Source organism: Pristiophorus japonicus, chromosome 8, assembly GCF_044704955.1.
Source record: "Pristiophorus japonicus isolate sPriJap1 chromosome 8, sPriJap1.hap1, whole genome shotgun sequence".
NCBI classification, from domain to species: domain Eukaryota; kingdom Metazoa; phylum Chordata; class Chondrichthyes; family Pristiophoridae; genus Pristiophorus; species Pristiophorus japonicus.
Window position 1 is genome coordinate 133,317,511 of NC_091984.1, and position 23,427 is coordinate 133,340,937.

The 23,427-nt window shown below is 45.3% G+C and overlaps 1 protein-coding gene across 3 annotated transcripts in view; it reads right to left on the reverse strand.

Annotated features, from left to right (window-relative positions):
• Positions 1 to 23,427, reverse strand: part of rasal2 (RAS protein activator like 2) — a 449,735-nt gene that overhangs the window by 93,371 nt on the left and 332,937 nt on the right. The window lies entirely within an intron of this gene.

The window sequence follows — 23,427 nt, forward strand, 5'->3', positions numbered from 1 at the left end:
CGATAGCTTCTCTTTGTGGTTTGTGTGCGTATGATGAAAAGTTATAAAACCAGTTGCAGGTGGATTCCAGGGGACCATCACCAACATCAAAACAGGGGTTGATCATGGACCTTCTCCAGTGCCAGTAGAATGTCCATACAGGCCAGTGATAGAAAAACTAGCTTGCTGACCTATATGGACAGGGATAGCAATCAGCATACCTAGTGTTACAATGGTGCCACCCTGCGGTGACATGCATCATGGTGTCAGCTGTTTAAGTTTACCAACACTGGTGCAGAGAAGAAAAAGATCCAGCTTGTATTCCTCATCGCCAGCATCATGAGTTTTAAAAACTTCATTCATGGGATGTGGGCATCGCCAGCAAGGCCAGCATTTATTGCCCACCCCCAATTGCCCTCGAGAAGGTGGTAATGAGCTGTCTTCTTGAATGCAACAGAGTGGCTTGGTCGGCCATTTCAGAGGGCAGTTAAGAGTCAAACCACATCGCTGTAGATCTCAAGTCACATATAGGCCAGACTGGGTAAGGACGGCAGATTTCCTTCCCTGAAGGACATTAGTGAACCAGGTAGGCTTTTATGACAGCTTCAGGGTCACTTCATTTGTAGAACATCAGTTACCACTGAAGTGATTCCCATCATCAGCTGTGTTCATAAATATGGACAGTTAGCAGAGCAGAAAGATATGAAGCACATACAAATGGATTAGCATGAACTTGGCTTTTAAATTACACGTTACCAATGTTCCCTCTAATTTTTGGGGGGGCTGCGTGACCCCTTTAATGGGCTACGTGACCCATTCAAAAATCCGCATAGGCGAGGTTTTTGCATTTAAAAGCTGGTGGGCCGACTGCACGGGAGCGTCAGAGCGATGCGCAACCGCACAGTTTAAAGGGAACATGGCAAGTTACCGATCCATTCTATTCTGAAGCGCACAGATCATAATTACTTCTATTTGGCATTTTAAGATTATATATCCACTATATATTTTGCTGCATGGGAGTTTGCCAATTCTAGTTCTTCTCAATGGCATGCCTATATATTTCATCATTACATCCTGGAGAGGAGGTAGAATCATATAATCATAGTGTGATGCAGCACAGAAGGAGGCCTGTGCTGGCTCTCTGAAAGAGCTATCCAATTAGTCCCACTCGCTTGTACTTTCCCATAGCCTCATGTCGCCTTTGGTTCTTTTGCCAATTACTTTCGATCCTCTGGTTGCCGACCCTTCTGTCACTGGAAACATTTTCTCCTCATTTACTCTGTCAAAACCCTGCAAGATTATATGAACATCTCTATCAAATCTCTCTTAATCTTCTCTGCTCTCAGGAGAAGAACCCAAGTTTCTCTCACCTCTCCATGCAACTGAAGTCTTTCATCCCTGGTATCATTCCAGTAAATCTCCTCTGCACCCTCTCAAAGGCTTCATCATCCTTCCTAAAGTGAGATGCTCAGAATTGGCCACAATACTCCAGCCTGGAACAAACCCATGTTTTATTTTAAAGGTTTACGATAACTTCCTTGTTTTTGTACTCTATGCCTCTATTTATAAAGACAAGGATCCCGTGTGCCTTTTTTAATGGCATTCTCAACTTGTCCTGCCACCTTTAAAGACTTGAGTACGTGAACCCTCAGGTCTCACTGTTCCTGCAGTCCCTCTAAAATTGTACCATTGAGTTTATATTGCCTCGCAAACTGAATCACTCCACATTTCTCTGCGTTAAATTTCATCTGCCATGTGTCTGCCCATTTCACCAGTCTGTCTATGTCCTCCTGAAATCTGTTACTATTCTCCTCACTGTTTACTACATTTCTAAATTCTGCGACATCTGCAAACTTTGAAATTCTGCCCTGTATACCCAAGTCCAACTCATTAATATATATCAAAAAGAGCAGTGGTCCCAACACTGACTTCTGGGACACACCACTGTGTACTTCCCTCACGTCTGAAACCAACCTTTCACCCCGACTCTCTGCTTTCTGTCCCTTAGCCAATTCCATATCCACACAGCCACTGCTGGAGATAGTCTCCTGTTCACCTGCAGGCCATGGTGCCACAGCTGCTGGGTGCCCTCTGATACCCGACCCAAGCAGTCATCCTTCATCTGAGCTTATACAGTGAGTGTTGCTTCCCTCCTTTACCTTCAGGGAATGAGGAGCATGACAGCTAAATCAGTGATCTCACTCAGCGTCCCCACACACGTAGATTTTCTGGCATGGATCACTGGGCAACTATTGGGCAGGAGTCTTGTATAATTCCCCATCACCTCACTCCACCCCGACACCAAGATCAATTGCAATCGTAGTTGAGATCAGCGAATTTAGCACAGACGAGTGATTAGCTTCTGGGTTACGCTTGATTTTTTTTCTTCCCTGGTTGTAGAACAGTTACAACCAACATTCCCCCGAAGGGGCGCAGCTGTGCACCCATCACGACGTCCCACACAGGCCACCCACCAGTGCTGCCGCTGGAAGAGATACCAGATCAGCATGTGTGAAAAAGCCTGTTTTACAGCACTTTGGAAAATATCATCATCGATACACAAGAACATAAGAAATAGGAGCTGGAGTAGGCCATTTGGCCCTTCGAGCCTGCTCCGCCATTCAACAAGATCATGGCTGATCTTCTACCTCAACTCCACCTTCCCACACTATCCCCATATCCCTTAATTCCCTCTGTTCCCAAAAATGTATCACCCTTTGTCTTGAATATACTCAACGACTGAGCACACACAGCTCTCTGGGATGGAGAATTCCAAAGATTTACAACCCTTTGAGTGAAGAAATTTCTCATCTCAGTCCTAAATGTCCTCCCCCTTATTCTGAGACTGTGACCCCGTGTTCTAGATTCCCCAGCCAGGGGAAACACTTTCCCAGCATTAACCATGTCCAGCCCCTTAAGAATTTTGTATGTTTCAATTAGATCACCTCACTTTCTTCTAAACCCTAGGGAATATAGGCCGAGTCTACTCTCTCTCTCCTCATCGGGCAATCCCCCATCTTAGGAACCAGTCTAGTGAACCTTTGTTGCACTCCAGCTAATGCAAGACATGGTATTTCCTTAGGTAAGGTGACCAGAACTGTACACAGTACACCTCATTAATGCTCTGTATAATTGGAGTAAGATTTCTTTACTCTTATACTCTAATCCCTTTGTAACAAAAAACAAACATACCATTTTCTTTCTTAATTGATTGCTGTACCTTCATGTCAACTTTCTGTGATTCATGTACAAGGACATCCAGGTCCCTCTAAACATTTCCCAGTCTCTCACCATTCAAAAAATATTCTGCTTTTTTTTCCTACCAAAGTGGATAACTTCACACTTCCCCAAAGATACCTCAAAGTTTTCCAGTAGTCTGTCTCATAAAGAGGAAATGAAATACAGCAAATTTAAAGTGGCCCACGCAGGGGAAAAAAAGAGGGAATATTGGTTACAATGCAAAGTAAACCAATTTGAAACAGTAAATACCTTAAAAGAACCACAGGCAAAACAAAAAGAAACTCAGACAAAAATAAATGACGACAAGCAAGTATCTAAACTCACAACAAAACACAATGGCAGAGAATCAATAACAAGATGGTGATCCAATCCTCAGTTGTTGTATCCAAGTTTACATTGTAGAACAAGGTGACAGTAAAAGCGTGAGGTCTATTAAATGTGAGATAACCGAGTTGTCTGTCTGTTGGCCGTGTCATGAGTGGGAGGCCAGGTGCTTCCACAGAGTTGGAGAGAGGGTGCTACATTAATCAGACAGACAGCAAGTAAACCCCACAAGTCCTAGGTTTTTGGCCACAGAGCAGTCTAGTCGTTTATTCCCTGCCACCCTTTCGGGCAAGTAAGACTGGATGGAAATGATAAACAATAGGTAATTCAGAAAAAAAGCACAATAGAGGGAAAACAGGTAGCTGCAGTATTTTTTTCCCCTCCATTTGTGAGACAGTTAAGTGGAAAACTTTGAGGTAGCTATGTTGATATTTTCCAAAGTGCTGTAAAACAGCCTTTTTCACACGCTGATATTGTATTGAAAAATTAGGCCAAACATTCACTGACAAAATGCTATTTGCAACGAGGGTGAAGGTTATTGACAGAATTTAGCTGAATAATCATAAAAGCAGAAAGCTTATATCAAATATTAATATGTTGCTCATTTGTTCACAACAGAAGTAAGTCATCTTTCTAGTAGAAGAATAAATCCTTCTGCTTGTCTAACTTAATAGCTTGTACTCTGAATTAAGTGTAGAGGCAGTCAAGCCTGAATAATAAATCTTATTAAAAACCCCACTCCAGCGCTTCATGCAATCTGAGCAATATTGCTCTCTGAGCTATAGCATTGGTGCGGGGTAGGGCAATTAGTGCAACAGTTGCAATAAGCTACAATAGTCAGCATTGTCCGTATTTAAAGCAAATCTGTTCAGTGCACACAGACTACGGTTTTAACTCTTCCTGCACTGCTCCAGGTTCTAATGTACAATATGCCTGGTACCTGTATGTATTTGGGAATGTAGTTTGTAAATATAACTGTCTGAAGCATATGGAGTCTGTCAACAATCCCTTCTGTCTGAACACAATCTTTGAACAGAATGTCCACTGACGGAGGGAGATGGAATCATCCCCCTGTTCAAAAGCAGCATGTTAATCTGAAAGGCAAGCTATGTTCTTAAAAGTTGAGGGGGGAAAAAACAGCATGTTCAATTTGATCAAGTCCATAACAAGTCCTTGCAAACAACAAAGGGAACTGAATACAGCATTAAAGGGATGATTTTTTGTATTCACTGCAAGACCACAAAAGCTCATCTTGTAGAACAAACTGTTCAGCTAAAGTGCAGCTCCGCCAGCTTTTAGAAGGGTGGTGCACACTGCATTAAAGAACCAATAAAAATTACACAAATTCCATCCACACATTTGGCTGAGACAATGCAAACAGTGATGAGATTCATCCCTGGGTGTGCTGGAATCAAGCAGAACATTTAATTTACAATCTAACTATAAGTGGTTTATAAAAACAGAAAATGCTGCAAATACTCAGCAGGTCAGGCAGCATTTGTTGGAGCGAGAAACCAAGTTAATGTTTCAGGTTGATGACCCTTCGTCAAGAAACTCATCCATTAGCCAAACATCTAGATTCAATATACGAAAGCAAAATACTGCGGATGCTGGAAATCTGAAATAAAAACAGGAAATGTTGGAAATACTCAGCAGGCCAGGCAGCATCTGTTGGAGAGAGAAACAGAGTTAACAGTTCTGACAAAAGGTCCTCACCGTTCTAGCGGGAGTCCGAAACTTGAGCCCATTAACACTGTTTCTCTCTCCACAGATGCTGCCTGACCTGCTGAGTATTTTCCTGCATTTTCTCTTTTTATCTAGTATGTGGAACGTGCATTTCTGAATTTTCTTCTTAATTCACTATTTTTTCTTTTTCAGCAACTAAAATTTCTCATGTCCAAAAAAAGACATGTGTGTGGTACAAAAATATAAAATTTATCCACTAAATTGCCTTTTGCGTCATGGTAAAACAACTTTGTATTTATATAGCATCTTTAGCGTAGTGAAACGTCCCACAGGAGTATTATGAGATGAAAAAATTTGACATTGAGCCGCATAAGTAGAAATTAGCACAGATGACCAAAACCTTGGTCAAAGAGATAGGTTTTAAGGAACGTCTTGAAGGAGGAAAGAGGTAGAGAGGCAGAGAGGTATAGGCAGGGAGTTCCAGAGCTTGGGGCTTAGGCATGGTTGAGCGATTATAAATCAAGGATGCGCAAGAGGGCAGAATTAGAGGAGCGCAGACATCTCGGGGTTTGTGGGGCTGGAGGAGATTATAGAGATAGTGAGGGGCGAGGCCATGGAGGGATTTGAAAATAAGGATGAGAATTTTTGAAATCAAGGCATTGCTTAACCTGAAGCCAATGTAGGTCAGTGAGCACAGGGGGGTGATGGGTGGGCGGGATTTGGTGCAAGTTCAGACACGGGCTGCCGAGTTTTGGAGCACCTCTAGTTTACGTAGGGTAGAATGTGGGAGGCCAGCCAGAAATGCGTTGGAATAGTCAAGTCTAGAAGTAACAAAGGCATGGATGAGGGCTTCAGCAACGGATGAGCTGAAGCGAGGGCAGACACGAGTGATGTTGCAGAGGTAGTCTTAGTTAATGCTGTGAATATGTGGTTGAAAGCTCATTTCAGGGTCAAATATGAACCAAGGTTGCGAACAGTGTGGTTCAGCCTAAGAAAGAGCTTGTGGAGAGGGATGGAGTCAGTGGTTAGGGAACGGAGTTTGTGGTGGGGACCAACAACAATGACTTCGGTCTTCCCAATATTCAATTGGAGAAAATTTCTGCTCTGGATGTCGGACAAGCAGTTTGACATTTTAGAGACCGTGGAGGGGTCGAGAGAAGTGGCAGTGAGGTAGAGCTGGGTGTCATCAGCGTACATGTGGTAGCTGATGCTGTGTTTTCAGATCATGTCATCAAGGGGCAACATGTAGATGAGAAATAGGAGGGGGCCAAGGATAGATCCTTGGAGGACACCAGAGGCAACGATGCGGGGCAGAAAGAGAATCCGTTGCACCTTCATTGATGCTTTACTTGAAGGCCTCACCTGCTCACAAAAACCTGAGTTTAACCTAATAATAATAATCTCAAAGATTATTTTAGATCGAACATTATTATTGTAGGTTGATTCCAATGCAGACTGACTTGTTAATAAATTCAGCACTGGCCCTAATCCAGCAGACACTTCGAAGCACAGTAGCAAAGCACCTCCAGCCAGAGCTCAATGTGTCAAAGGCGCAGCTGTGTTGGGTTCATGACTTTTACAGTCCATCTCACTGCCTTTATGAAAACGGAACTGGATCTCACACTAAACGCTGACGTAAAACTCCTCTTGTTCTTCTGCAATATTCATGATTTCAGCAGAGCTATGGGGAAAGAGCGGGGCAATGGAATCAATTGGACAGCTCTACCAAAGAACCAGCACACGCACGATGGGCTGAATGGCCTCATCATCATCATAGGCAGTCCCTCGGAATCGAGGAAGACTTGCTTCCACTCTTAGAATGAGTCCTTAGGTGGCTGAACAGTCCAATACGAGAGCTACAGTCCCTGCCACAGGTGGGACAGATAGTCGTTGAGCGAAGGGGTAGGTGGGACAGGTTTTCCGCACGCTCTTTCCGCAGCCTGTGCTCGTCTTCTGCATGCAGTCGGCGATGAGACTCGAGACGTTCAGCACCCTCCCGGATGCATTTCCTCCACTTAGAGTGGTCTTTGGCCAGGAACTCCTCGGTATCGGTGGGGATGTTGCACTTCATCAGGGAATCTTTGAGGGTGTCCTTGTAATGTTTCCTCTGTCTACCTTTGGCTCGTTTGCCATGAAGGAGTTCCGAGTAGAGCGCTTGCTTTGGGAATCTCGTGTCTGGCATGCGGACAATGTGTCCTGCCCAGCGGAGCTGATCAAGTGTGGTCAATGCTTCAATGCTGGGGATGTTGGCCTGGACGAGGACACTGATGTTGGTGCATCTGTCCTCCCAGGGGATTTGTAGGATCTTGCGGAGGCATCGTTGGTGGTATTTCTCCAGCGACTTGAGGTGTCTACTGTACGTGGTCCCTGTCTCTGATCCATACAGGAGGGCGAGTATTACTACAGCCCTGTAGACCATGAGCTTGGTGGTAGATTTGAGGGCCTGGTCTTCAAACACTCTTTTCCTCAGGCGGCCGAAGGCTGCGCTGGCGCACTGGAGGCTGTGTTGAATCTCCTCATCAATGTCAGCTCTTGTTGATAAAAGGCTCCCGAGGTATGGAAAATGGTCCACATTGCCCAGGGCCACGCCGTGGATCTTGATGACTGGGGGCGCAGTGCTGTGCACCGAGGACAGGCTGGTGGAGGACCTGTGTCTTACGGATGTTTAGCATAAGGCCCATGTTTTCATACGCCTCAGTAAATACGCCAACTATGTCCTGGAGTTCAGCCTCAATGTGCACAGACGCAGGCATCTTCTGCTGTAGCTCAACGACAGATGTTAGGGTGGTCTTGGACCTGGCCCAGAGGCGGCGAAGGTTGAACAGCTTCCCACTGGTTCTGTAGTTTAGTTGCACTCCAGCGAGGAGCTTGTTGACGGTGAGGTGGAGCATGGCAGCGAGGAAGATTGAGAAGAGGGTTGGGGCGATGACGCAGCCCTGTTTGACCCCGGTCCGGACGTGGATTGGGTCTGTAATGGATCCATTGGTAAGGATCACGGCCTGCATGTCATCGTGGAGGATGTTGCCGAGCTTTTGGGGGCATCCGAAACGGAAAAGGACGCTCCATAGACCCTCACGGTTGATAGTGTCAAAGGCCTTAGTAAGGTCGAAGGCGGCCATGTATAAGGGCTGGTGCTGTTCCCTGCATTTTTCCTGCAGCTGTCGCGCTGCAAAGATCATGTCCGTTGTGCCCCGTAGGGGACAAAATTCACACTGTGACTCCGGGAGGAGCTCTTCAGCCACAGGGAGAAGACGGTTGAGGAGGACTCTAGCGTCAACTTTCCCAGTGGCTGATAGCAGCGAGATTCCTCTGTAGTTGCCGCAGTCGGACTTGTCCCCTTTTTTTAAAGATGGTCAGGAGCGCTGCATCTCTGAGATCTTCCGGCATGTTCTCCTCCCTCCAGATGAGGGAGATGAGGTCATGTATATGTGCCAACAGTGTCTCTCCACCATACTTCAGTGCCTCAGCAGGGATTCCATCCGCATCCGTAGCCTTGTTATTCTTGAGCTGTTTTATTGCTTTGCCTACCTGAAGTTTCATTGAGGTCGTGGCGGGTCGCATGCTGAGGGATGGAGTCGAGAACACTCGGGTCAAAGGCAGAGTCTCGGTTGAGGAGATCTTCGAAGTGCTCTTTCCAGTGGGCCCTGACTGCCTCGGTGTCCTTGATGAGTATTTCCCCATTCTTGGCCAGAGTGGGGTGGGGCCTTCGGAGTTTGGACCGTAGGTGGCCTTGACTGCGATGAAGAATCCTCGCACATCATGGCTGTCGGCCAGTTGTTGCATCTCCTGTGCTTTCTCTATCCACCACCTGTTCTTTAGGTTCCGGGTTTTTGTTGGACCTCAGCCTTGAGCCGCCTGTAATGTTGCTTTGCTGCTCCCGAGCTGTGTTGTTGCTTCAGGCTCAGAAATGCTCTGCGCTTGCAATCTATTAGCTCTTGAATCTCCTTATCATTCTCATCAAACCAGTCCTGGTGTTTTCTGGTTGAGTGACCAAGCGTCTCTTCACAGGCACTGGTTATGGAAGCCTGGAGGACAGACCATGCGCTGTGGGCATTCTGTGTCTCAGGGTCATCAAGGCACGCCAGGTTAGCTGTGAGCCGCTGACTGTATAGGGTCTTTAAGTGATCCGGCATTGACTTTTTTGCGGCACTGCTTCTGCTGCCCCCTTCGCTTTGGGGCTATGCTGATGTCGATGATGGATCGGATTAGGCGGTGGTCCGCCCAGCAGTCGTCAGCTCCTGTCATGGCACAGGTGATGCGCACATCCTTGCGATCCCTGGCTCGGACGATGACATAGTCGAGCAGGTGCCAGTGCTTGGAGCGAAGGTGTTGCCACGATGCCTTGTATTTATCCCTCTGGAGGAACAAGGTGTTGGTGATGAGAAGTTAATGTTCTAGACATTTTGTCAGGAGTAGGATACCGCTGGAGTTGGATTTCCCTACCCACTCTCTGCCAATCACGCCTACCCAGAGGGCTATGTCTTTGCCGACCCTGCATTGAAGTCACCTCGCAGGATTAGTTTGTCATCCACGGGGACGCGGGACAGGGATTGAGAGGTTGGAGTAAAAGACCTCTTTAACCTCATCCGTTGCATCGAGTGTTGAGGCGTACGCACTGATGACTGTGGCGCATTAGTTCTGGGATAGCGTAAGTCGAAGAGTCATGAGGCGTTCGTTAACCCTGCAGAGGGAGTCTTTGAGGCAGTCGACGAGCTCGTCTTTGATAGCGAAGCCGACTCCGATAAGGCTTCCCTTTCCAGAAAAAGGTGTAGCCTCCACCATGTTCCTTCACTTGGCCTTCCCCTGCCCGCCAGGTCTCACTTAGGGCGGCGATGTCAATGTCAAAGCGTCCGAGTTCCCAGGCAACTATGATGGTGCAGCGTTCCGGCCTGTCGCTGTTGGCGTTGTCCATGAGGGTCCTGACCTTCCAGGTCCCGAAATTCATGTTAACGGAGTGGAAGATGCCTGTGCATGAGTTCTTTTAATGTGGGGTGGCCGTTGCACACCGGCTACCAAACGAGCCTAGCTGAGCAAGGTCTTGGTCCAGTGGCAAGGGAGTCCAAGGCGGCTGGAGACCAGGCACTGCTGTATGAGCCTAACTGCCGACGGCGTGATGTTGGCCGCAAGCTCGGCACCGAGTAGCGCCCTTGATGGTAGGTGATCCGAGGCTTGCCTGAGGGCAGGCATTGGGAGGGTCAGTGGCCCGCTGGAGTTCGTGTCGGAGGTCAGTAAGGAGTGGGAGAGTGGAAGAATCACAGCCATAATGCTCACCAGTTAGTAGAGGCTAGGTCACCGATGGGGAAGGAGAGGTCCAGCCGTCGAGGAGGAGAGGCCCGATCCTGCTGGAGGGTTGTAGGTCCGCCGCTGAGGGGATGTCGGCCCGCCGCTGGAGGGTTGTAGTGCTGTATCATTCTCTGATTCTGTACTGTATCATTCTATGATCTGACAACCTAATATTTTTCGCCCAGAGCGGTGACTCAACTGAATTTGGATCATGCAGTCTGAGCATGTGGAGTGTACCTAATTTCTCAGGATGCATCAGTATTCTTCAGTCAACTCTGCTGATGGGATATTTTTCTTCAGATTCTAGCACTTCCAAAATAATTTTTCTTAAAATAGCTTTTTTTTTTTAAAAATGACAAATTTCAAACGATTTACTGAGGTAAAATTTACATTGAATGTTTTCTTTAAGAAGTGCGATCACACGTGTGTGATGAGAGAGAAAGAACGATACTTACTTAATTTAATGTTGCTTCAACTTGAGGAAAGAAAACACCAGCTGAATTTTGAAACCATCCAATTGTAACCACCTGTGTTTTGTTAATGGAAGGAGAGTAGACAGGGCTTTAGTGGGTAGTTCAAAGGGAAGTCAGTGTAATGACAGGAGTGAGGGATTGGTAGGAAGGGCAATGGGAAAGTGAGGGGTACAGGGTGCAATGGGAAGTGAGGGAGTGGGGAAAGTGTGATTAGGGAAGGTATGGGAAAAGAGCTGCTGAGCTCCACATTTTACCCAACCCCAACTGCAGCCACTATTGGTTTTATTTCCCCACCATACCACTTCCGATTTGAAAGGGGGAAAAAGACAGAAGCAGATGAGTGCAGAGATAGAAACAAAAAAGGGTTAAAGGTAGTGCAGAAGCAAAGAGAAAGAGAAACAAGGACAGAGAGAATCACCACAGACGTCATGCTCGAGACTGATCATATTCTTGGATTTGTCATGTGCAATGCCATGAGAAATCGACGAGCACATTATTAAATTTCTTGTCTGTAGCACACACTTCCTGTCCACATACCTTACTCGCTGTTGTCACAATTTTGTGTCACACTTGTATGTTATATGCCAACACTTACAATGTAGAAGTGATAGGTCAACATTTGTAATGTAATGTTGGTATTTCAACAGTTACCCTTCATGGATGTTAATAAAATTACTCAAAATTAACATTGGTCATTTTATTCCCTCAGTAACTGAAATTTAGAACATTTAAAATATTTTTGTTCCAATCCCAGGATTCCTCTCCCAGTAGTCGCAGATTCTAGGATTTGTCAGTGTTTCCACGACCTCTTCCCCCATCATGTTCCAGAAACTTGAGGCCCTACTTTCAGTGCAATCTTAACCTTGAGATCCTCCTCAAAGTAAGGCTACACCCCGAAACGCCATCCCATTACTGTTAGACTCTGGGCTTTCCCCCAAAGCCTTTACATCAGTATCTCCAAAAAGATTATTTGTGCAACATCATATTCTTATAAAACCTCCAATTCACCATCAGAGGTTCCATGGGAGATTTGTCAGTTCAGATACATTTTCAAGAACCCTTGGAAGCTAGAACCCACAGAAGAAATCATTGTTCTTTTGTGTTCAACGTGAGAGATAGCTGATGGGAAAAGGAACAGTTTTGCCACTTTAGGACCCAATGTGAGAAAATAGTCCTTGGTCGGGTGTGGCATGTATTCATTGTAGGATAAAACTCACGTTTTGCACACCACCCATCTGTATGAGTAAGATCACCAGCTCATGCTGATGTATGGGCAGTTTTGCAATGGGCCCACCCACTTAGTCTTGACTGGTTTACAGAATTTTCCAATAGTTAAAAATGTCTTGGAAATGAATTACCATCACATCACAGTTAAAATTTATAAATATACTGATTGTTTTTAGAAAAGTCTTGATATTTATCTTGCATTATGAACTGTGCCCTAAACTAATTACATAAAAAAAACGTTAGAGCAAACACTTTTAGCCCAGCACTCTGTGTTGGATCTGAATTCAGAGGTCAACGAACAGCGTGAGCAACAGCTAGCATTTTGGGAATCGAACCCGTCACTTGTTGGAGGATGGGGTTCAGGACTTCGATATCGTGATTGTGCTGTACCAGGAGGATGTAGTTGGCTAGTTTATTTATAGGATGAGATACTTGGAGATTTGGGGAAAGATGGGGAGGTGGGGGATAATTGAGAGAGAAAATCAACAGTTACCAGACACAAACAAGGATTCCTCAAAAAGGCACATCTCAAATCCGTACCAAAACACTTCACCCAACAAAGAGACAAGTCGCAGTTTAAAAGAAATAATCTATCCTCCCCATCCACTGGACAGAAAGGATAATCAACAGCACAATGAACCTGCCAATCATCCCACACAGCTATCTCTACCCACTTGATCTTGACTTGTTTACAGAATCTTCCAATAGTTATAAATATCTTGGAAGTGAATTACCATTACATCACAGATTAGATTGCTAAGTTTATTGATTTTTTTTTTAGAAAACTCTTGATATTAACAAATGTATGACCTAAATATAAATTAAGTTCAGTTCCAGTTGGTCTAAACTTTCGCAATCTGTAAATTAAGACAATAATATTTATGCTATCAAATATCTGTAAAAATACACCAAAAAAACTCATGCCTCTCTCCTTTCCTCCCCCATTAAAACACCTCTCAAGTTCCCACGATAGCCTGGTGTACAGATCACAAGCAGCAGGTTTAATCCCTGGTCTGTTATGACCTAAATGGCAGTGACAGAATAGGGAGTGCGTGGCAGTGAAGGAGAGACAAGGGAGAAAAAAAATGGTAACAATGAAGGGGGAGGTTCGAGCATCAGTCCGGTCCTTCAACTAGAAGGAAAAATGGGGGCAATAAATTAGAAAATCCCTTAAAATATCTCATGTGTGACCTGCTTCCAAGCCTCTTTAATGAGCCATTATTAAATGATCAATATGCCCAAGTTGACTTCATGATCCAATATTGTTTTGTTCCAGGTGAGGTAATGATGAGAGAGAGCGAGACGGAGACAGAGACAGACAAAGGGAGAGGTACAGCGAGATGGGGAGACACAGTTCAGGACATACACAGATAAATTGAAGAAAAGTGAAGATGACAGCAAAAAATGTTTGAATATTTCCACACAATGTACTTTGCGCAATGATTTGATTGGCCGGAAGGTCACAGATGAGATATTTTCAGGCATTTTCTAAATGTATATCATCTGTATGTATACTCTGGGTCGAAATATTATTTTACATGGTTCCTTCATTGATTTTCTCATCTGTGCACATAGTGGAAAGCAGCAAAAAAGATAAAAGGGGCAGAAAATTGCACGTCTGCAGGTAAAGTCTAATCCTAATTTAGTTATTGTGTTTAAATTAAATTTCCTATTACACAGGAATTATAGTGTTGCTCGAGCTGCTCTCACAAGACACTTAATCATTTTGATAAACCAGGCATGATAATTATTGGATCCCACGACATTCAGGGTTATTAAGTGAAATCACTACTCTCCCACCCACAACTAACAGGGACAGAGCCCATGGACCCTTTCACAGATGAATATATATTTTTAAATCAATTGGAAGATTCCACTTTCCTTGGTCTGCTTTATAACATACATCTTCCATCAAGAATATATCAACATTATATGACCCATTCATTGATTTACTGGAATGTGAAATCATCTCTCAGCCACTATCCTGGGCCCAAAGTGGGACTGCTTACTAATTCATAAGTCTTCTATTATTGATGAGAAAAATATCATGTAAAATGTATTACAATTACAGGAGGCTCCAGATTGAGATAAATCACTGACTGTCACCCATTAACAGAAGTGGACAGTGTGATGTCATAGCTAAATGAGATATGCAGCAAAAATGAAGAAATAAAGACATGCATTTATACAAGAACGTAAGAATTAGGAGCAGTTGTCCATACGGCCCTTCGAGCCTGCTCCACCATTCAATAAGATCATGGCTGATCTTCGACCTCAACTCCACTTTCCCTCACGATCCCCAGAAGCCCTCAATTCCCCTAGTGCCTTTCATGATCGCAGGACATCCTAAACCGATCAAGTACTTTTTAATGTGTCGTCACTGTTGTAATGTAGGAAACTCAGCAGCCAATTTGCACACAGAAAGGTCCCACAAACAGCAATGTGATAACGACCAGATAATCCGTTGGTTGAGAGATAAATGGTCGAGAAATAAATGTTGGTCAAGATCAATGTACACCCTGTCATTTTGGGGGGGGGGGGGGGGCGTAGGCCCTTTAACTGTCTGCACAGCCCATTCAAGTTCTTGCGCATGCGCCGTTATTAACATTGAAAACCCGTGAGCGACCTGCATGGGACCTCCAAACTGCTGCGCGGCCACGCAGCTTAGCGGGAATGTTGGTCAGGACATCAGGAAGAACTCCCCTGCTCTTGACACAAGAAATAGGAGCAGGAATAAGCCCCTTGAACTGCTCCGCCATTCAATGAGATCACGACTGATCTTTTACCTCCACCCACTTACCTGCACTATCCCCATATCCCTTGATTCCCTTAATAACCAAAAATCTATCGATCTCTGTCTTGAATATACTCAAAAGACAGATTTCACAGCCCTCTGGGGTGAAAATTCCAAAGATTCACAACCCTTTGAGTGAAGAGGTTTTTCCTCATCTCAGTCCTAAATCACTGACCCCTTATTCTGAGACTGTGACCTCTGGTTCTAGTCTCTCCAGCCAAGGGAAACATCCTCCCTGCATCAAGCCTGTCAAGTCCTATAAGAATTTTGTATGTTTCAATGAGATCACCTCTCATTCTGCTAAACCCTGGAACATCACCACCTCCACATTTCCCTTCAAGTCACACGTCATCCTGACTTGGAAGTATATCGCCATTCGTTCATCGCTGCTGGGTCAAAATCCTGGAACTCCCTCCCTAACAGCACTGTGGGAGTATCTTCACCACACGGATTGCAGCTGTTCAAGGTGGTGGCTCATTACCACCTTTTCAATGGCAATTAGGGATGGGCAATAAATGTTGGCCTTGCCAGCGACTCCCACACCCCATGTAGGCCCAGTCTATTCAATCTCTCCTCAATCTCTCCTCATAGGACAATCCCTCATCCCAGGAATCTGTCTGGTGAACCTTCGCTGCACTCCCTCTATGGCAAGTATATCCTTCCTTAAGTAAGGAGACCAAAACTGTACACAATACTCCAGATGTGGTCTCACCAGGGCCCTATATAATTGCAATGAGATGTCTTTACTCATATACTAAAATCCTCTTGTAATAAAGGCCTTCCAATAGTACCATGGGATCTTGAAATCTATCTGAAAGGCAGCATCTCAGATAGTGCAGCATTCCCTTGATGCTGCATTGAAGTGTCAATCTGGTTTTATGCTCAAGTCTCTGGAGTGGGACTTGAACCTACAATCTCCTGATTCAGAGGCAAGAGTGTTACCACTGAGCCACATGCAACAAAATAGGAACACAAAACGTCAATATTAGAATTTCTAAAAAAACAGTCGATCTACAATAACCTTGAAGCCTGTTTATTGAGATAATTGGGTAGAAATGGAACAGTTCCATTTATCAAATTGCCCCCGTTAACCAAACACCATGAGTATGGACTTTTAACAGTATACAGTACTGGGAGGCATTGCTGTTTGCAAGGATCAATTCCCATTAATCTAACAGCTTCTGTATAGTGACTTTAAATAATTCTGTGAATTCTGTAAAAAGAATAATATTTTCTTCCTCTTGCATTACCAATGCGAAATTTTGGGCAATCAAATGTGACGTGATTTAAAAACAGAAAATGCTGGAAATACTTAGCAGGTCAGGCAGCATCTGTGGAGAGAGAAACAGAGTTAATGTTTCAGCTCGATGGCCTTTCATCAGAACTGGAAACAGTTAGAGATGTAACATTTTAAACAAGTGCAGGGGCAGGGAAAGGGGCGAGGGTAGAAAGGAACAAAAGGGAAAGATAGGAGGGAAGGCAGGAGAGATTAAAAGATAAAGGGGTGATGGTGCAAGGCAAAAGGAGATGGTAATGGGACAAGTTAAGAAACAAAAGATTAATCTAGACGAGCTGTAAATGGGAATGGCAGAATCATCAACAGCCTGGAATTAAGGTGTCGCACATTTAAAACAGAAAATGAGGAGGAATTTCTTGTCAGAGGATTGCGAATCTTTGGATACTTTATCCCAGAGAGCTGTGGAGGCTGGGTCATTGAATAAATTTAAGGTGGAGATGGATAGATTTTTGAAGGATAAGGGAGTCAAGGGTTATGGGAAGCGGGCAGGGAAGTGGAGTTGAGGCCAAGATCAGATCAGCCATGATCTTATTGAATGGCAGAGCAGATTCGAGGGTCCAAATGGCCTACTCCTGCTCCTATTTCTTATGTTAAGTTCTTATCAACTGCCATGTGAAAAATTAGTGGCAGAGGTTATGGTTTGAAATTGTTGAACTTGATGTTGTGTCCAGAAGGCTGTAAACTGCCTAATCGAAAGATGAGGGGCTGTTCCTTGAGCTTCGTTGGAACAGTGTAAGAGGCCGAGGACAGAGAGGTCAGATTGGGAGTGGAGAGGAGGATTAAAGTGACAAGCGACCAGAAGCTCAGGGTCACAGTTACGGACTAAATGGAGATATTCCGCAAAGCGGGCACCCAATCTGCGTTTTGTCTCCCCAATGTAAGAGACCGCAACGTGAGCAGCGGATACAGTGTACTAAATTGCAAGTACAAGTAAATCGCTGTATAACCTGGAAAGTGTGTTTGCGGCCCTAGACAATGGCAAGGGAGGAGGTAAAAGGGCAGGCGTTGCATCTCCTGAGCTTGCACGGGAAGGTGCTGTGGGAAGGGGAGGGGATGTTGGGGGTGACTGAGGAGTGGACCAGGGTGTTGTGGAGGGAGCGGTCCCTTCGGAATGCTGAAAGGGGAGCGGAGGGGAAGATATGTTTGGTGGTGGGACTACACTGGAGGTGACGGAAATTACAGAGGACGATCTGGTGAATATGGAGGCTGGTGGGGTGAAAAGCGAGGATAAGCGGAATCTTATCATGGTTCTGGGAGGGAGGGGAAGGGGTGAGAGCAGAAGTGCAGGAAACAGAAAGGCCACAGTCGCGGGTCATGCCAACCAAGGAAGAGGGGAATCCTTTGTTGAGGGAAAAGGAAGGCATATCGGAAGCACGAGTATGGAAGGTGACATCGTAGGAAATGACAAATGGAGAAACTGGGAGAATGGAATAGAAGTGGGGGGGGGAATGGGGGCTGTAAGTGTAGTCCAGGTAGCTGTGGGAGTCAATGGGCTCATCATGGATATTTGTCGATAGCCTATCCCCAGAATTGGAGACAGAGAAGTCGAGAAAAGCAAGAGTCAGAAATGGACCATGTGAAGGTGAGGGAAGGGTGGAAATTGGATGAAAAGTGAATGACATTTTCTAGTTCAGGGAGAGAGCTGGAAACGGCACTGATACAGTTATCAATGTACCGGAAAAAGAGTGGAGGGAGGGGACTCGAGTAAGACTGGAATAAAGAATGTTCTACATATCCCATGAAAAAGCAGGCATAGCTAAGGCCCAGGTGGATTCTCATAGCAACACCTTTAATCTGGAGGAAGTGGGTGGAGTCAAAGGAGAAATTGTTCAATGTTCAAGTTCGGCCAGGCGGAAGAGTGTTGAGGTGGATGGGGCTGGTTGGGCCTCTGCTCAAGGAAGAGAAGGAGTGCCCTCAGGCCGTCCTGGTGACATGTGATTGATCACCCTTAAGCTGTAATGTAGTATAAAATACCATGAGCCACAAGAGGGAGAAAAACAACAGCTTGCATTTATATAGTGCCTTTAATATAGTAAAACATCCCAAGGTGCTTCACAAGAGCGTTATCAGACAAAATTTGACACTGAGCCACATATGAGGATTTTGGGGCAGATGACCAAAAGAAAAAGTTCAATTTTAAGGAGTGTCTTAAAAAGGAGGAAAGACAGGTAGAGGAGTTTAGGGAGAAAATTCCACAGCATTTGGCCCAGGCAGCTGAAGGCATGACTGCCAATGATGGAACAGAAAAGGTCTCCAAGCTTTTATTAGGCAAGTTTGATTGTGTGCACAGACATGCAAACATTTATTCATACCATTTATGCCTCCTCTAGACCCATCTTTTCTTTCTTTACTTCTGCAATTACCACCCCTTTTGCCTTGCACCATTATCCCTCATCATTTAATCACTCCTGCCTTCCATCCTGTCACAGACCTTCCCTTTCGTTCTTTCCGCCACATCTCCCCCCTCCAACTTCTTTCCCTGCCTCTATACTGGCTTAAAAACTGTTATAATTTATAACTTCTCCCAGCTCTGTTGAAAAGTCATTGACCTGAAACGTTAACTCTGTTTCTCTCTCCACAGATGCTGCCTGGCCTGCTGAGTATTTCAAGCATTTTCTGTTTTATTTCAGATTTCCAGCATCCGCAGTATTTTGCTTTTGTTTATTCATACCATCTCAGTTAAACAGCCAAGAACAACCTGCTGGATTATCTTTGAGCCACACCCCACAGCACAGGGAATGAGTTGATTAGTGAAAACAACAAACTAAGTGACATCTCGTTGTTTGTGCTTTGAGCGGTTTGTGTCAGCTTAGCTATGGTTGAAGAGAAAGAACACAAAAACAAACGAGACATTTTGCACGAGAGGATTGTCTTCACAAGAGATGGGGAAAAATTTGACCACAGAAGTAAATAATTCTTTTGCACACCTTTACTGAGGGGGTTTAGTGGCGTGCATGGCTGTGTGAACATTTTCTGGGGCTGCAAAACATTCCCCCAAAGCCACACTCCACCCACTCAGTGTCTGATGATAGGTTCCCAGCAAACCTCTTCATCATAGGCAGTCTCTCGGGATTGAGGAAGACTTGCTTCCACTCTAAAAATGAGTCCTGAGGTAGCTGAACATTCCAATACAAGAACCACAATCCCTGTCACAGGTGGGACAGATGATCGTTGAGGGAAGGGGAGGGTGGGACAGGGTTGCTGCTCGCTCTATCCGCTGCCTGCACTCGATTTCTGCATGCTCTCGGCAATGAGACTCGAGGTGCTCAGCGCCCTGATGCACTTCCTCCACTTCGTGTGGTCTTTGGCCACGGACTTCCAGGTGTCGGTGGAGATGTTGCACTTTATCAGAGAGGCTTTGAGGGTGTCCTTGTAACGTTTCCTCTGCCCACCTTTGGCTCGCTTGCCGTGAAGGAGTCCCGAGTGCTTGCTTTGGGAGCCTCGTGTCTGGCATTCGAACGATGTGGCCTGCCCAGCGGAGCTGATCAAGTATGGTCAGTGCTTCAATGCTGGGGATGTTGGCCTGGTCGAGGACGCCAATGCCGGTGAGTCTGTCCTCCCAGGAGATTTGGAGGATCTTGCGGAGACATTATTGGTGGTACTTCTCCAGTGACTTAGTGTTTACTGTACATGGTCCATGTCTCTGAGCCATACAGGAGGGCAGGTATTACTGCAGCCCGGCGGGTATTACTACAGCCCTGTAGACCATGAACTTGGTAGCGGATTTGAGGGCCTGGTCTTCAAACACTCTTTTCTCAGGCGGCCGAAGGCTGCATTGGAGGCGGTGTTGAATCTTGTCGTCAATTTCTGCTCTTGTTGATAAAAGGATCCCGAGGTGTGGGAAATGGTCCACGTTGTCCAGGGCCGCGCCGTGGATCTTGATGACTTGGTGGCGGGTGGGGGAAGGGGGGGTGGGGATGCTGTGAGGACAGGCTGGTGGAGGACCTTTGTCTTACGGATGTTTAATGTAAGGCCCATGCTTTCGTGCGCCTCAGTAAATATGTTGACTATGACTTGGAGTTCAGCCTCTGTGTATGCGCAGACGCAGGCGTCGTCCGCGTACTGCAGCTCGACGACCGTTGGGGTGGTCTTGGACAACAAACAGTTATGTGCGCAATACAGAACAGGAAATCAGTGGATTACCATGAAATAACACACTTGACATCACAGTGTTTGTGGTTTGAGGCGTTTTGTGTCAGCTTGGCTATGGTTGTAAAGAAAGAAAACAAAAACAAGACATTTTGCATCAATTCCTAGCCACCAGAAGGAGCTTCACACCACCAAAGATGGACACCCGTTTCTCTCCACAGCGAGCACACAACCTGTTGTGCAGTAAGAGATTCAAATGTGTCGAAATGATCCTGCGGTCCCAGTTAAGGGTGACCCTAACCAACAAACAAATCTGCAAAGAAAGCAAACAATTTTTTTTGAAGAAATATATATTTTGAGTAAAGCTCTGTCTGGCTCACATGAGAAAGTGAGCAGAATGGAGGGAGTCAAACTTGTACCGTGCACACCCCCACCCCCAACTTCATAGCGCTGCACATTCATATTCCGGTGCAGAGTCAGCAGCAATTGGCACTGAGAAATGATCTGGATTTATTTACAAACAAGAAATGACAGTTTGACTGTGCAGTTAGAAAGCTAAAATTGTTCAGAAGCATCATTGATTTGAGAAAACTTTATGAAACCATCGAGGAAACACCAACGAGCTCCCCGATGCTCACGGCTCAACGTACAACTGAAAAGTTTCAGCAAACTGTCTATAAACATTTACTCGTGACTGCACTACAAAAGTAATTCATGAGCTGTGAAACATTTTTGTAAATTCTGGGAGATGTGATAAAGGCTGTAGGTTAGTCTAAGTTCTTCCTTTTCCTTTAATATTATATGTATGCAAGAGTGTAGATTTGGATGGTTGCAGAGAGTCTCTCATGCTGCTGAGTGGTTCATGTTGACAACATGGTTATGTGGTCAGGACAGACCCATCAGATCTCAAAGCCTCAGACAGAAATCCACAACAGCAGTTCCCTGCAAATTACACCTGTAGTCGCTAAAGCCAGTCCCCCCCTAACCACCAACCGCGCATCCCCCACCCACACAATACCCTTCACAGGATCATCAAACAAAATTGACACAGCCACTTAAGGCGATATTAGAACAAGTACTTGGTCAAAGAGGTAGGTTTTAAGGAGTGTCGTAAAAGGAGGAGAGAGGTAGAGGGGTGGGGAGGTCTAAGGCGGAAATTCATGAGCTGAGGGCCTAGGCAGCTGAAGGCACGCCCGTCAATGGTGGAGCGATGAAAATCTGGGATGCGCAAGAGAACAAAATTGGAGGAGCACAGAGATCGCGGAGAACTGTCGGGCTGGAGGAGGGGCGAGGCCATGGAGGGATTTCAAAAAAAGGCTTAGAATTTTATCAAAGTGGTGCCGGCCTGGGAGCCAATATAAGTCAGTGAGCACAGGGGTGATGGGTGAATGGGATTTGGTGCGTGTTAGGACATGGTCAGCAGAGTTTTGGGTGAACTCAAGGTAGAGCGTTGCATTAGTCGAGTCTAGTGGTGACAGGCATGGATGAGGACTTCAGCAGCAGATGAGCTGAGGAAAGATGGAGGCAGGCGATATTTGTGATGAGAGGAGATGGGGTCGGAAGCTCAGCTCGGGGTCAAATAGAGTGCCATGGTTGCGAATGGTCTGGTTCAGCTTCAGACAGTGGCCAGGGTGAGGGATGGAGTCAGTGGCTAGGGAACTGAGTTTGTGGTGGGGACAATGGTCTTCCCAATATTTAATTGTAGAAAATCTCTGCTGAAATGAGTGCCCTTAAACAGCTCATCCCGACTCATCTGACACCACTGCCCAAATTTCCTCCCATGATCCATCCTTCCAGGCTCAGGATCTGCCTGCATCCCACCCATTCCCTCAGCAGCAGCCTGCCTCGACAAACCCTCTCTCATCTGCTCGGCCTACCCTACTTCTATTCTAGTGCCAGCACAGCAATTCAGATACCTCTACTGCCAAATAAGCTGATCAACCCCTCCCTTGGGCAGCTGCTGAAGACTCCCACTCCACCACTCCCCATTAATGCCATTGAAAGCAGTGCAGTGGGAGGTCGGCTAGATTTACAATACACAGACACAGCAACGGGGTACAAAATCAGTCTCCGTGCACTCAGCAAGGGGAAAAAATCAGGCAGCGTTCCCCATTGTAATGACAATCGAGTGATCCCTGTTGAAAAGTGCATTTGTGTGGACACGTTTGTGTTCAGGTGCAGTGATGTCCTTGATCAAACACAGCTTGCCAACGCCCACTGCCTTGGCTGACACAGTAAGAGTGGCCATTTGGGCCAGGTGCTGGAGGACTTGACATCTTCAGTAGAGAATGGCACAACTGGGTAAAATAAAAAGATGGACTGGACATAATGTTCTTTTTTAAAGTTATTAACAAAAATGATTACAAATTTTCAACTATTCCTTGCCCCGCCAGATCCAGCCAGAAACATGGTCATAAAACGACAATCAAAGAAACTAAAACAACAACTTGTATTTATATAGCGCCTTTAACGTAGTAAAACATCCCAAGGCGTTTCACAGAAGTAGTACAAGACAAAAAATTTGATACCAAGCCATATAAGGAGAAATTAGGTCAGGTGACCAAAAGCTTGGTTAAAGTGGTAGGTTTTAAAGAGCGTCATGGATTAGATAATTAGAATTTTTTTGTCAGTCTCCACAAATGAAGAACGAGCTTTGATTGTAATTTAAAACCATCAAGTTGAAGATGTACTTTGACTAAAGCAGTTACAACATTGAAATTCCTCCTGTATGACAGGCTAACTCCTGAAATCTATCCCAAAGCAGAACACAAAGAATTAAAACCACAATGCCTTCTAAGAATTCTAGAGAGAGAGCCTGGAGACAACAGACCATTTAACCAATAGCACTAACAGATACAAGTGCTGCAGTACCTCAATAGATCATTTGCGCACGCATTTCGATGCAGTCAGAGATTTTGTATCATCAACGCTTCTACATTGCATGATGAACTTACAGAAACAGAAATAACCCGATAGCCAAGATATTAGAGGAGAAACTGAACAGGCAGATCAGAGATTAACTTCTATGTCAACTG